The following is a 15202-nucleotide window of genomic DNA, read 5'->3' as shown; positions in this document are numbered from 1 at the left end:
GCAGCAGTTTTAAAGCAAAGGTTTTGGATGGCATAATTGTCTGTCCCCTGCAGTCATTCGGGTGGGGGTGGGGGGCGATTTATTCATGGAGTCAGGCCTATTAGCATGCACCAGACATGCTGTTTGTCTGTTTGCTAACATTCCTCATTCAGGACTTGTTAACTGCCAGACGAGCTTAACACGCCCCCCCCCTCCCTTGTCGGTGCCCCCCCCCCTCCTCAGCACCCCGCCTTGCCCGGCTATTGTGGCTGGGTGCTGGCAGTCAAGGGGTGGCATTGGCGGCGGGGCGGGGGCCCGTGCAGGAGCTGGCTCCAGTTGCTAGGTAAGCGCCGCCCTCTCGTGCTCCAGTGCCTGCTGCATGCACAGCCCATCAGGGGATGCCCGGGAGTCTTGTCTGCTCTTTCGCGGGAGGCTGCTGACTGCAAGGTGAGCCTCAGTCCTCCGCAGCCCAGCCCCGCCACACCGCCCCGAGGTAAGTCTCCGCGCGCCTCTCTCCATTGCACGGCCGACTGCTCGTCAAGTTCACGCACGAGCACAGGGTGCTGGCTATTCACACCCCGTCTTCTGAAAACGGCGGGGGTTACACTTATTTGTATTTTCGGTTACATGGTGGCGATTTGCAGCCTGGACACGAGGCCATTCCCAGCTTATTTGTTTTGCAAATGTTTTAATGAATGTTTTTCTAATGGCGGCCTCATTCGCTTGCTGTGTGTGTGTCTGTATTTTTTTTTACCAAATATGTGGCAGTTAGCTTGCGCCCATTACTATAATCTAGAATCCCGTGTCATATATAAGCCCGTCCAGGCCAGTCCTCCCCACCCACGTTTCTGCTTAGTCTGGTCACTGTGCTCCAGAGAGGCACGCATGCTGGTGCTGGCCCGCGCCATGCCCCACACCCAGAAAGTATGGGAAATACGATAGCATTTATGGAGACGAGCACAATGTGTCTAATTTCAGACACTTGCGAGCGTGTGCCATCCCCCTCGCCACTGTTCTCGCCACTGCTGAACTTCCCTGTTTTGGCGCCTAGCACGTTGTTCTTTTCAGATTTTTTTTTTGGGGGGGGGTTGCCTTTTGTGTGTTGCATTTACTAATAGAACACACACAGCCCAATACATTGGGCAAATTAAACCAAGTAATCACCTTGACTGCGTAAAGAGATACAGCATACCCAGACAAGTGCTCCCACTGAAATAATGTCTCCTTCCTTTCTTTTTTTTAAAAAAATACGTCAGATATTTGCTCCTACTGTAATAATGTCTCCTTCCTTTCTTTTTTTAAAAAAAATACGTCAGATATTTAAGCTAGTCAATAAAAGTTGCGATTCATAATAAACAAAAACACTAAAAGCCAACAACCAGAACAGGGCCCGATTATAATAGTAATTTCAATGTTTCCGTTATTTTTTTTTTTAAAAATGTTCCTGTGTGAAATATGATGATAGGTGGCATGGAAGCCTTCAGACGTTGCGTCCTAAGAACATCGAGCAGCCTTGCTCTGAGCAGCACGAGGCTGCGCCGCCTGCATTTCTTCCCAGGCTTCGTTCATGATCATTTGACTGATCTAGGGGAGAAAAGACAACAGCGCTCTGATGATGTGAGACGGAGGTCATTTTATGTTAAATCCTGCAAAATATTCTTCTGAGCGAGGACGTGGGCTGCTTTCCCTCCCGGGCTCGTGCAGTAACATACAGCATGCAGCATACTTGCCCCCGTGCAGACATGCATTCTTAAACATGCGTGTCGCAATGCCCTCCATTCCCCTGAAGCTAGTGCAGTTTTGGGCCTGCACTTTTTTTAAAATTACATTGGTCTGGCATATAGCTTCTTTATGTAATGGGTCTGGTCCGACTGAGAGCCCAAAAATATTTTTTAAAAACTGCAAACCAAGTATCCAATTTGTTCTTCCTGAATGCAATTATATGTTGTGTTTTCTGTAGCACCACGTGCCACCCAGAAGAAGCTTCACAGCAATCCCAGCTTGTGGCAGTGGGTACCGCCCTTGGGTACGATAGATCAAGTGCGCGCCAAGGGCGGGCGAGTAACGGATAGCATGTAAGTTGTACATCGAGGTCCTACTAGTCTCAAATAGATTTCTTAGGAACATGAGTTACATATCCTGAGGAGACTTGGTATCCTTGGGAGCTGTTTCTCTTTTCTGGCAGTTGATTAACTTAAATTGAGTAGTTATTAACCGTTGAAAAGAAAATTCCTAGCCAATTTGCACACTCATTTTTTAAAATTCAGGCTGTTGACAGGGTTGGATTTGCCCTCAATGAGATGCATAATAAAAGCGTGCCCGAGCTCCCGTTTTATTATGAGGTAAAAAGGCAAGCTCATAAATTTTCGTAATTAAATGGTATTTATTAGGAGCTCAGGCAGGCCAAGCTGACTGCACCGTGGACGACGGTACTCGAGGTTTAGTTATGCATCGTTTACTGGTGGATACATTGGATTTCTAGTGATAAGTAAAGGGTCACCTCTAGAGTAAGGCTTAGCAGCACACCATCTTGTCTATACAAAATGTGCTGTCCTTGTGAAGGCCGCCATACTTGTTGCTGCTTTCTGCGACACCACCGCAAGGCATATTTAAGGTCAGCTACTATAACGTTTGCGACTTACGGTATATCAAGATATTATGTATCTGCCCTGCTCATGCATGCAATTAATTTGTGAATATGGCAGTCCATCTGTTAGACATCGTCACCAATACTGAGCACTGTGGCGGCCATGCTTCTGCATTTTCATTTAACGAAGCACGGCAACTAGGACGTGTTGCACATGGTTATGAAGTAATATGAGGTGCAGTGTAACGTTAAGCAGAAATAGGGGCTCAAGTAAATACTCAGATGGAAAAATACATTATATGTACAAATTGGCTGCTTAATGGACCGTCTGGTCACAGGGTCGAACTACTGCCATCGGTGGAATGAAACAATCAGTCAAGGGTTATGTTCGTATCAATGTTCGCGCCTTCTGCTGGGGTGTGGCTTACTCAGAAGGCTTCATTTTCCGTGTTGGTTAATTCGGACAGTGAGGAGCACATGCTCAAGTGGCGGGAGCACATGCTTAAGTGGCGGGAGCTGGGCCTTACTTTTTCTGTTTCTAGGCCTTTGCTTCATAACTTCAAGCATTTAGCAATGCAGAGGTAGGAGGCTGACATACGGTTGCTTTTACATGTCTGCTTGGGGGAGGGGGTCTTTTTAGAAGTTGACATATTTGTTTTTTCCTAGTGTGAAGATGTTCAATATGCCCTTCAATGTGGATGGCACTGAGCATCTTTGGAATGGAGGAGAATTTGAGGTGCCATATTTGGTTATATTTTGTGCGCCCAACATATTGTGGCTACAAATGATCTTAGATTTAACCCACATGAATCGGTTACTTTTTAATCAATTTATTGTCGTAATCCCACATCTACTGTATGTTTGAAGCACATCAGTTTGTAGCAACCTTTTTATATATATTTTACACCGCAAGTAAATTGGCAAGGCCTTTAGTTCAAGAAATATTTGTAAAAGGGATTTTAGACTCTGAAATGTAAGATTGTAGTGTAGCCACGTAACTGAAGAAGACTGTGCCAGTCGGTGTAATGATTTAGTTGTTGCAAAGGAATACTTTGTCTTATTTTAGTCACATCATTGACAACTTTATGAACTAGGAAAACAACGAAAGTTTGCGTGTGAGGAATTGAAGCAACACTGTGGTGTCCATTGTGCTGGTTCAGGCCAGAATCTATGTCATTTTGCAGATGTGCCTTTGTCATAGTATTTCCTACTCCCTGCCACGTCATGGCCTCATTTTGTATTTAACATTTGGCATTTCTATTATATTTGTATGCATGGTTTCTGATGCGCCAACGTGTAGAAGGTGGGGCTTTAGAACGAAGGCAAGCCTATGCAAACACGAGGCTGGCGGACTCGATGAGAAACCTCTCCGGCATGACCTGTTATGGTAGACTAGAGGACAGGAGCGTGCCTTCTAGTGCGGTGCAAGCAACGCTTTTCTCAATATCGAACCCTCTCTAAGAGTTGTCACTCCTTTGCCATGCTCATGGAACCCATCAAGAGGCCAGGCTAGCGAGAAAGAAGGAGGACGCGACTGCGCAACAGCTTTGCACGAGATGCTTATCTGCCATGTCATGGATCCCCATAGCTTCAATTCACATACAGTACATATATGCAGGATTTTTTTTTTTAAAGGAAAGTATCCCATTTTGGCCAGTGATGGGGTGTAATAGCCATATAGCTGTGCACCTATGGCCAGCTTCGAACACGATTCATGGCTGTTGTTTTCCGTGGCAATTTTTTGCAAGGCTGGAGGCGTTTTTTTGGAAGAGAATTGATCATGCGCGTTCATTTGGACGTTTTACTAAGCTCGCCATGTCTCACGGGGATGTTTTCAGCTGAATTTCTCTGCCAGGTACCCACCCTGCGTTTTCATTTCCCATGTGAAAGACGGCCATCGCCACCCCACAGCTCTGCGGGGTTTGTCGAGCTGATCCGCAGGGCTCGGCAGCTTTGTGTTTCGCTGTAGAAGGAAGAGTTTTGTGCGAAGGTTGAGCAAGTTTTCTGGGCATCGCAGCAGCGGGCGGCCCTCTTGGGAACCGGCGATGACACGTCCCCCTGTCGAATGTGGCGCTCTCCCTCAGCTCGGGGCAAGATAATTGCAAACGCTTTTAATGGCGATAAGCGTTCGGACGCGCAGTGTGGCAGCCTCCGCGTTGGAGGATACGTTTAGGTAGTTCGCACCACGCAGAAAGACAGGCTCGTTTTTGGGCAAACAGATTTGAAGTTTTGCTCAGACGCTAATTATCCGTCGTTGTAGTGTAGCACATGCTTTCAGGTCTAGACTTAGAAACGTGCCCAGTATGCAAACATGTTTATACATTACCCCCCAGCACAGACCACGAGCCTGCTACTTCTTATTTAAAGCTGTGCTTTCTGGTTTGGTGGGTCTACCCTCGGTTTCCGAATGTATACGAAAAGCCACCTATAACATAAGTGGCGTGGGAAAGCTTGGGCCTATACAATTTTCTCAAGTAAATGTATGGAAATTGTATTTAGCACAGTTTTGTATGTGTGTTACTGTTTGCATAGGCGTGTGGCCTCTGCATACATGTATGTTATTGCCCTCTTACTGTTATTCTATGCAAGTGAAATAATTGCATACCGCGTGTCTAGTCGAGCAGTGGAGGTCTTCTTCTGTGGTGCAGAGGATGAGGGCCTAATTCAGAGAGTTTTCCAGTGGCATGGTGCCATTATAAAACACTTTAGTGAATCAGGCCCATGTTGGTGGTCAGGGCAGGCCGTAGTCCATCAGTTTTCATATTTGTCTTGACGACACACTTTGGTCTCAGTCCCCATAAAAACATATGGCCTGATTTACAAAAGCATTTTAAATTTGGTGCAGTCCCATTGAAAAACGTTTTGTAAATCATTCACGTACTATATGGTGTCATGAAATACAGTACTGTTTGTCCTGTGGATGGCGGTTCCTTCCGATGTGTAATGCACCTTGGCTCTCTTTTCCCCCGTGCTCTGCCACGTGAGAATTTATTTTCCCGCCATTTTATGTACAACTTTTTTTCATGCCACTGACCTGTCTTATATCTTGTAAATAGGTACAGCAAATAGCTATTTGAAAGAATGCTGCAAATATCGTTTTGGTGCTTTTAAACATGTGTAGAAGGGACATAGTTGCACTACTTTGAAGGTATAGTGGCCAACCCTGAAACAGGAAAAGTACATTTAAGAGGATTACTTGACAATAGGAGTCATGAAGAGCACCGGGTTTATGCAGTAGTCAGAAAATGGCTGCCACTGATAATTTTCATGCAGATACGATACGTTTTTACCATTGCACTTAGTTAAGCAATTGAAAAGAAAACAATGGTCGTGCTCAATAGAATGAAGAGAACCTATTAGCCGTAGAAATCGTAGTGGAACAGCAAAGGCTGATTTATTACCTATTTTTCATTTATGAATTTTGTGCATGGGGACATTTCTTTGATCTAATCCTTTCCTAGAGCTTATCAATTTAGCCCTGGTTGGCGGGTATGCATTCATGTATATGTCCATTTATTTTTGTGCAAAACTCTTCAGAGTATTTCCTGGAAAAAGATATTTTTGATCATGTTTTTTTACAGCATCAGCCAAAATTGGGAACTCGCAGTTTAAAATGAATGCTTTTTTCTTGTAGGCCGCTGGCTGAATTTGCTGTTGTGGATGTGCTTTTCTTTTAGGAGGTATTGAAAAAGTTTGGAGCCTGGTCAAACGGTGAGCCCGTTGTGCATGTGAAGCTGGAACCGGAGTGGCAGCCATCTTAGAACTCCCGGGAGTACATGTTGGGAAAATGGAGATGAGATGCAACATCTGGGCATCTATTGATAGACTAGTGGTTGAATGGTTGCAATTTCTATTTCATACATTTTAACCCCTTAAAGGAAGGCTTTTTGGGATGGAGCTGGTACTAAGCTAGGAGCAGTCGTAGTATAGCAGCATCACAGGCACCTCAGTCGTACCATGGTGAAGTGCCCTTTACTTTGAACTTCTAACGTCCATGATGAGTTTAAGAAAATGTATATACTTTTTAATTGTGACACAGTCTGTATCTAGTGTCAAATGGATATTAGTAAACTTAAGAAACAGAATTAACAAATAGTACTGAATTCTAATAATTAGACCTGCTAGCCTCTTTTTTTTCATTTGGGCTAAACTAGAGTAAAATATTACACATCTGAGGAAAACTTAAGCAACTATAGCTATTGCATGATATGCAGGAGCTCTAAAGGCCTTCCAAATGGTAAAAACAGGCATGTTATGTGTTATGAATAATGCTAGTCTGCTTTGTGAAATAGCAGGGGGTCCCATTTCACGTTATACCCACCACAGAGCGAAAAGGTCAAACTAACTGCACAGCTTCTTCCAAGTCCAAATGCTTAATAAGGCACGGCTTTGAACTTGCTATCTGCAGGGTTGTGTCCAGCCGTTGACTGTCTGTTCGTAGCCTGTTCTTATCCCACCCTCAGTCCTTCTAAGCTACTGGCCTTTAAAGGCCCTGTTTAGAAATGGGCATCAAGCTATTATTTTATGAACGCGTTTGCCTATTTCGCGCAGATGCATGCCCTTGATTTTTGCACCCATTTTGATGTACATGCAACAGTTTATTAGTTAAACCTCATATTTTGCAGCTCTCTCGTGATTACTTGGACATGGAGAATATTATGCTTGCATTTCCACATCGTCTGAGTTCTACCCTCATGTGTTCTTCCGATCGTCTTTCTTGGCACCCATATAAGTCTCCCATTGAGGAGACAAGTCTGAAATGTCTTCCATTGATCCTGGATTATAGATAACCGGGAATTCGGGCATTGTAATTATCTGATGTGCACCCATCTCTCCCTCGCCCTTTGTTTTGACTAATTACAACAATAGTACAATCGTATTCCAAAAATTAAAGGTCACAACGTCTAAAAGCATGGAAGAATAACAACATCATAGAGCGATTGCATACTTCCAGCAAAGCCTGAATGTTACATAATCCCAATATTTATTTTTAAGATCATGTCTATCCGTGAAATCACGCAGAAGGCTGCATGAAGGCTTCCATCGTTGTTTGAGTGGTGCGGACCTATTACAGATTTTCAGTTAACATAAGGGCTCTGCACAGATGTTTGCTGATGTTCATCCTAGACTTCTGGTGTTGCAATGCGTCTCAGAATGGGGAAAGGAAAGCAATGCCACAGGCACTACATTCCCAGGGTGATGGAAGATTCCAGAGGCAGGATCAGTGAAGACTTGGCACCCCTTTTCAAAGCTACAGTCCCCTAATCCCTCATTTACACCAGTCATCAAGGGAACGGGGATAAGGGGTCAGACTACAGGCTACCTAGTTGTTCAAGGCTTGCGGTTACAACACGCAATACTACGTTCATAAACCCCACTTTGAAAACCTGCTTCACAGAAGTCCTTGTGTTCTTTAAAATGCAGTGTCATTTTTCACCATAAAATAGCCACCGTTTGGTTGAGTCGCATGCGAGGGGCTCTCGTCAAGTCAATGGAAGCTACCCAGCTTTAGGGGTAGTGGACAGGAAAAAGGCCTACAGGAAGCCCTTCCTGGGGAATTCCTAGCTGGTTTAACCCTTGGTGCGATCCGTACTGTTTGGGTCATCTCACAGCCCATTTCTATCTCGACTTCAGGAGTTTTGCTCACCTCCCAGTGGTTTCAGGACCCACATGAGGGAATCGAGCATTAGCAATTTTTCAAAAAAGCCCCTCTACCCCCTTAACTCTTACACCTCCATTACACTGACAACAGAGTGTGTGGGCTGCCTGGTGTGAATCGGAATGGGCATAGGACTTGTTAATGGAGACCAGTCTGCAATTGGATTGACTTGCATGGGGTGGCAGCTCACTGCTGTGGTGCAAACAAGCTCATGGGTTGCAGTATTGCTGGTGCAGATATTCATGTACGAGCTTGAAGCGCGCAACAGCAGCCAACATCCTTGCTCAGGTCCCTAGATTGCCATTAATATCATTGGAAATAATGAGGAGCATATCATAGAAACAAAATCTGTCTTTATATGCTAGAGATTGCGTAGGTCACGCCATCAGAAAATGCAGCATAAGAGAGTCTTTTGGGCTTACTGCACAAAAACCCAGACTCGCTTAAAGGTGGAAAAGGTCGCTTTAATGTGACAGGCCAAAGCTCACAATTAAACGCTAAACTGGCCCCTGGCCTTACATACTAAAATTAACCACTTGAACAGCTTGCTAAAACATTAAATAAATAACTTATTATGTCACCCAACTTCCTCCCTACCTATCCCCAGGGCCTTAGCATCCCCATACCATCTTCTCAAGCCTTCGTTCCCGCTTTCTGCCATCATCTCCCCGGGGCCACGCCCCTCCATCTTCCTTCAACACCTGCTCCCCTCTCTGCACCCCCGGGGTAGCCCATTTGTTCAAACAGCACCACCCCCATCCTTACCCGCGCTGTTCCCCCCCCATTGCTTGCCTCCCCCCTCATCCAAAGGGGCCATGCCCCCCAGCAACCCTATGTACTCAAGCCCCTACAACTCCCCTCAACACCAAACTCCCTCTTCCTCCGATCCGCTGCCAGGCCGACCTGTAACATCAGCAACAACAAACCTTTTAACATAACCCCCAACTAACGCCCCGACCTGTCACATAAAAACTACCATCACCCCCCCGAACCTGTGTCCTAAACCCAAAATAACTAAAGAACCCAAAATCTGGGGGGAAAATGAAAAAACAAACTTCCCGCTCACAAATCCTCCCCCCTGTTCTTAAACCCCAATGGACCACGAAAAAAACGGGGGGAGGAGCGGGGACAAAAACTCGCCTTCAACAGTCGCCTGCTCCCGAACCTTCCCTGCCCCTTAAATATCCCCCCCCCCCAGCGGCGCACTATGCGCAGGCCAGCTCACTACCCGTTCCCCCCGGGCCCTCCCTTACAGAGGTGCCAAAAATACCTGTATTTGAGATCCATACATTAAGTATATTCTAATCGCAATGTTCATTTAATTTTCATGCTCAATGTGACATGCAGTGCAGCAAATGTAGAGCACACCTCTCACATACCTTCCCACAAAGTCGGCACATGTAAAGAGATCAGGTGAGTTAGACTAAGAGACTGGAACCTGAATCAGGGTAGGCATCTTGTTTTGTTTTGTTTCCAGGATGAAACCAAATGAATGACTCTTGAAAGAGTCATGTTCCCGAATGAAGTTCATTGGTATCCTGCTTGCCAGTATTAAAGCCAGCATCGCCATGCTTGATTCCGTACTTGCTTTGGTTATTAGGCAAAATGGTATTGTGGCTGATTTGTGCCTGTATTCCAAAGCATTCGGAGAATTGTCAGTTACAGAAGGTCTTGCCGAAGGTATTGTTTTTTCAGAATTTTATAAAAGTTACTCAGCCACCTATAGTAGGCCATATTATGCTAATTGACAAAATCACAGACATGATAATGTCTGGGCCTAACTTCAAACTCACTTCGGTTTGTACCAGCGTCTATCTTTAATCAAATGTAGATTCCACCCAAAAATTGGGCCTGAGACTGGTCCCCACTGCAGCATAGAACAATCTCGGGCAGAATCATTATTGAGGGGTACTTGTAGTAATTGTACTTTCAACCTGCTCACTGCTTTTTGAGACCTTTGAAGACGTTGATCAACGTACCCAATTCCATCTTACCCCCTATCCCCATCTGAAGATTAGGAGACAAATTATATTGTGCCCTTTCCAGTTGAGTTGACCCAGAACTATTAGCACTGGGATGCCCCTTCCCTCCACCCATAATTTTGAATATTTTCATGGTGCAGATACCCTCTTTGATTCAGGCAGGAATGTCTGATGAGATGTCATTCACACTTTTGGCCAACAAATGTATCTGTTGACAAAAAAGGATAACATTAAGATGATACTATTTTGCCCAAAACTTGGTACATTCCCTGTGAGGCTGATCACTCCTACGCTCACCTTGAAGCCAATAAAATGGGTGTCATCTTGGATGTGGCAATAGCCTTTGCACTCAACATCGACTCGGTCACCCAGGATTATATCTAGACCAAGAAAGCCAACATAGTGGGCATTGATAGTAGTGCACATTTCGAATGCCATGGATCTCCGTATGCTAGGCTAGACGTAGGAAGATCTCACACCTTAGCTTAACTCCACTCCTCAATTGACTTCAAACGAGTCAAATCCACTGGATCTCATTTTTGAAGTCTGAAGAGCAGCCACGTATTCAGGGCCCAGCTAGCCTTAAACTGAAAACTCCTCCAGAACTCATTACTGAATGTGCCACGTTTAACTTTGGTCTGGTAAACCATCAAATGCTTGCACTGCTTGAGTCACTGTATTTTAAGACAAAAGTATCACCGTACATTCCCAATAGGTCACTCTTCTCGCCTTGAGATAGTCTTTCGGACCACACAGATCTTCCTCTTGACTTATACTGGAGGGCATTTTCACCATTTCTTTGCTTGCTGTACAATCTGTCCGATGGCCAATATTCTCGTCCAGGGAAAACAGAGAAGTGGCATGTTCAAAAGCCCAAATCGCCCCAATCTCAGTCTTATTCCACTAGGCAGGGGTACAAATATCAAGCTGCAAGCTTGTCGCCAGGCCGAATAAGGCACTCACTCCCTCATTTCGCGACAGACACAGCACACCATTTCTTACTCGCCAAGAGCCAATTATCACTAGCCTGCGGGTCGTGGGGAAAGTGCACATTTTGAGCTCTGCACGAGGCACATGTTGCACATTTTTTGTTTGGGGCAATGGTACACATGCTTAAGGCCATCTTTAATCTCTTCTTTATCAACTGTATGTGCAGCATAATAGCCGTGTGAGCAATGTCAAGTTGCAGGAATAAAAGTCACTCACCCACAGTCATGAATGCTAGTTCTCCACATGCACGCAGCACACGGTTTTGAACTGTGTGAGGGTGAATTACCACCTGCTATTGGGCAATACACGTTTTGAGGCATACATATAATCTAATCACAACCAGATGCTTGGTCTTGTGTATTGCAGTTCACCTATTTATGAGAGCTTCTGAAATTAATCACAGCACTAATCTTTGTTAAAAAAAAAAATAAAAATAACAGTTGCTTTTAGACCTGTCTCTTTTTTTCGATATGGAAATGGCAGAACTTTTTTCCTGTAAAGTGCTGTTTCCTATGCATGATGGATGCTAAACCATGCTTGCAAATGGGGCCCCAATCACACATTCTAGTTGATGGGTGCCTGAGATACATTTGAGTATTAGTAAATCTTTGCAAGTGTGATGGGCACACTTCGCTATATAGCTTAGTGCAGACTCATCAAGTATCACTATTAGACTATAGTCTCCTCTGTGAAAGAATTGGCGGTGGAAAAGTTGCTCTAATATAGAGTAAAGTTTGTTCCCCCAGTATGTGTTGATTTGACACACCCAACAAAAAATTATGAATTTCAAACATCTTGGAAAATTCCAGAAATACTTCGGAGGGGCACATAAATCAGCATTCTGTCCCTGCCGGACCCCTATCTCTTTAGTCAGAAATAGAAAACAATGACACTTTTAGACGTGGGATCCCCAGCTCGCCAATATGCACGCTGGCAGCACGCTTACGTTGCAGCTGGAGCAACCCAATTGGTTCAAACACTTATTTTAGAGTGCACAAGGATAATTTACCCCGCCCAAGCAGTTGGCTCTTTATGCATATTAGCTGCGAGTGATCATTTTGGGGAAGCGTATTTGAGGTAAACTATCTGGGTTTGTGCGGCTATATTTTATCTCCCCTACCACAAAATGCAGAAATCTCTGCAACCATATCCCTGGGTCTCCAGAGGAATGCTCAGAGACAGGTATTTTCAAGCGAACCAACTGGAAAACCTCTGGATTTCTTACTTTTTGACATATCTGTTGTGAAGTTGCGATTGGTAGAAGGTGTAAAAAAGGAACACTTTTCCAAAAGCAACGGCACATCCGAGCACGAGGTTGACGTATAATGTGTTGCGGGCATTTCAATATTCAGTGCCTATTTGTTAGAGGTTCTCCCCAGTTACTCTAAAGTCTAAGTGATGCTTCTTGATCATGACGAAGGAGAGACTGGTGGAAAGTTGCAACCTTTATTTCTTTTTAAAACCTTTGTATTCTCACAATTAAGGCTTTTTGCAAAGTCCTTCGTTCATTCGGCCTCTAAAAAGACTATCTGGTAAATATTTCTATTTGAAGGATGCATTTTTGGATTTTGAAATGAATCCCATTAAACTTGCAAATAGATTTTTTGGGTGGTTTCATCCACGCTAAATGCTCACCTTCTGTAGTAGCTGTAATTCTCGGGGCCTGAGTGCTTATCATATACGCATTTCAAGGTGCAAAAAAAAACACGCGCATACTTTTTCTCTTGCCTCATTATGCATAAAGTGTCGTTTTATGAAGAAGCTCTTCAATAGCGTTCATGCCCGCCTTTGTCTCTTCCCACTTACCTTTCGTATATAATGCCATTATCATCACCCGCATGCTGCACACTTTAATCGCCCTGCTTGTGCATTTCTGAGTGTAACTCGACAGATCAATTAAAGAGCATGAAGTGGACACCAAGGTATCATAAGAGGGTGTAAGGCCTGACCAGAGAGGCCTCTAATTTTATAATTATCAGCAAAAATTCAGTGCACCATATTTGATAAGGGAAATCACATCTTAACAACAAAGCTATCAGTGATTGAATTGTGGTTCCACAATCAAACCACACCCTCTTATTCGTGTCTTTTGTTATTAAACCAGCATATCTCACTGATGTGATGGACGTGTATCTCATACTTCGGAGTGACACAAAGCCAAACCCAATGAACAGGAGCATGAAAACACATTTACACCGTGCCCAATGAGGGCATATGCGGTCCTGAACGCCTTCCAACTAAGTGGTTGACACGTTATGGTGCCGGATTTGGTAACGCTTTTAAGGAGGAACTTTGAAAAGGTTTTATACTCTGAAAGATTTGTACGTGTGCTAATATGTTTGGCAGTACAAATATTCATGGAGCGATGCTTGCTTCACTGAAATCCTATAAGTGTGGATGTTTGTCTGATTTTAAAAAAAATGTCGAGCAGTGCGCTAGCTATCGGGGAGTATAAATATGGACACTTGGTATCAAACACTTCCTGTTCATGGGTGAGAGAACTAGTTGTACTTAAACACATAGGAAGCAAAGGCTGTCAATTTACAGTCTTGCATTCATAATCTTATTTGAGTTGTTATACTCCCCATTAAAGCGAGGTCCCATTTTCCATAATCCTTAAATCAATAGTGAATCTTAACAATCTGCTGAACAAGGCTACATTTTCTTTAAAACAAATGTATATTTTTGAATTGTTAATGAGTAGCTATTCTTCGAATCCCATTTGAAATTCTGTCAATCCAATTTTACACAGTTTGGATGTGCAGAATTGTACTGTGGTGCGGATTCCCTAAATAGCTAAATGGAAGTTAGGGTTTCATTTTGCTTTAACTATGAACAACTATTCATATATATATATATATATATATATATATATATATATATATATATATATAATGTCTAAATTCCATGGAAATTGGCCAGAAAAAGGAGAGGTTTTTCAATATGCACAGATATAAAAAAAATGTTACAAATCCAATGTGTAGTTTTGTACCAAAATATTTAGGCGTTATATTACTATGTAGCCATTTTATTGACCGGTAAGAGGGATGGAAATAAAAACTAGACTTTGAAATCTAAAAATATCATGTCCTATAAAAAAATCCTGTAGAAATATATTTGTTTTTTCAGTCTTGTTCTTCATATACGAACAAGCAAAGGTTTAAAAATGCGTTGTATTTGAATGCTAATATTGTCTACTAATCCCCTTGCGTCCATCGCTTGGAATTTTATTTTGTTCGTACAAGACTATTATGTAAAACACAATATAGCATCACTAGAAAAGAGTATGCAATTCAGGGATCGAAATTATAATTTAATGACCAGGAGCAAAAAGCAGCTCCTGTGTATTAGTCATCATCCATTAGACCGGAACTACATCTGGGGAACCAAGAACCAGTATAGTGCACAGATCTAACTTGTGCGTAATATGCACATTATAACTTTGTGCCCTTCATACATTATCTAATATGCTTTAAATGTCTCTTTGGTTTGTCCTTTATTCTCTTTTATGCACATTTCCAAACCCCCCACAGTTAATATTACATATCTATGTTTGTATGGCACCACTTGCTTGGGGATTTACAAGTAGCTCCTGGTAGCTCTTGGCTTCAAACTAACCAGGCTCTCCCTGGCTATAACCAGGATCTAAATAGCTCCCAGCTATTCTGAAACCTGCAATGCAGGGTGGTGTTAACAAAGCGGTAATAAGGCATTCATGTAAAAACAAGAAACTGCTTCGACTATGGTCTGCAAGACTTATAAGAGGGCCTTTAACAGCATGACGGCTTGTTATCCTAGAAGTTTAACTGGTTATGGGGTCTTTTAATCATAATAAGTGGGATACAATAATCTTTGGGGGAAAGCTGATGTATCTACGTTATTCTTCATCATAAGGTAATTGCACCCTGATGGAAAATTGCTTACCCTCTTGAGTTGTATCCCTTGCTTTTTCTCCCTTCAGCAATGTGCCTCGTTCTGAAGAATATGCATCCACAACACATACGT

General features: G+C 43.3%; 1 long non-coding RNA gene across 1 annotated transcript in view; it reads left to right on the top strand.

The window, feature by feature from the left end:
* Positions 1 to 288: 288 nt before the first annotated feature.
* Positions 289 to 15202, top strand: part of LOC138513380 (uncharacterized) — a 228161-nt gene continuing 213247 nt past the window's right edge. The window contains exon 1 of the long non-coding RNA XR_011281750.1: positions 289 to 472. This is a non-coding gene — a long non-coding RNA (uncharacterized lncRNA). The remainder of the gene's footprint in view (positions 473 to 15202) is intronic.

The sequence above is a fragment of the Ambystoma mexicanum genome, chromosome 12 (genome assembly GCF_040938575.1).
Source record: "Ambystoma mexicanum isolate Mex_15411 chromosome 12, UKY_AmexF1_1, whole genome shotgun sequence".
NCBI lineage: Eukaryota > Metazoa > Chordata > Amphibia > Caudata > Ambystomatidae > Ambystoma > Ambystoma mexicanum.
This window is presented reverse-complemented; position numbering and strand designations above follow the sequence as displayed.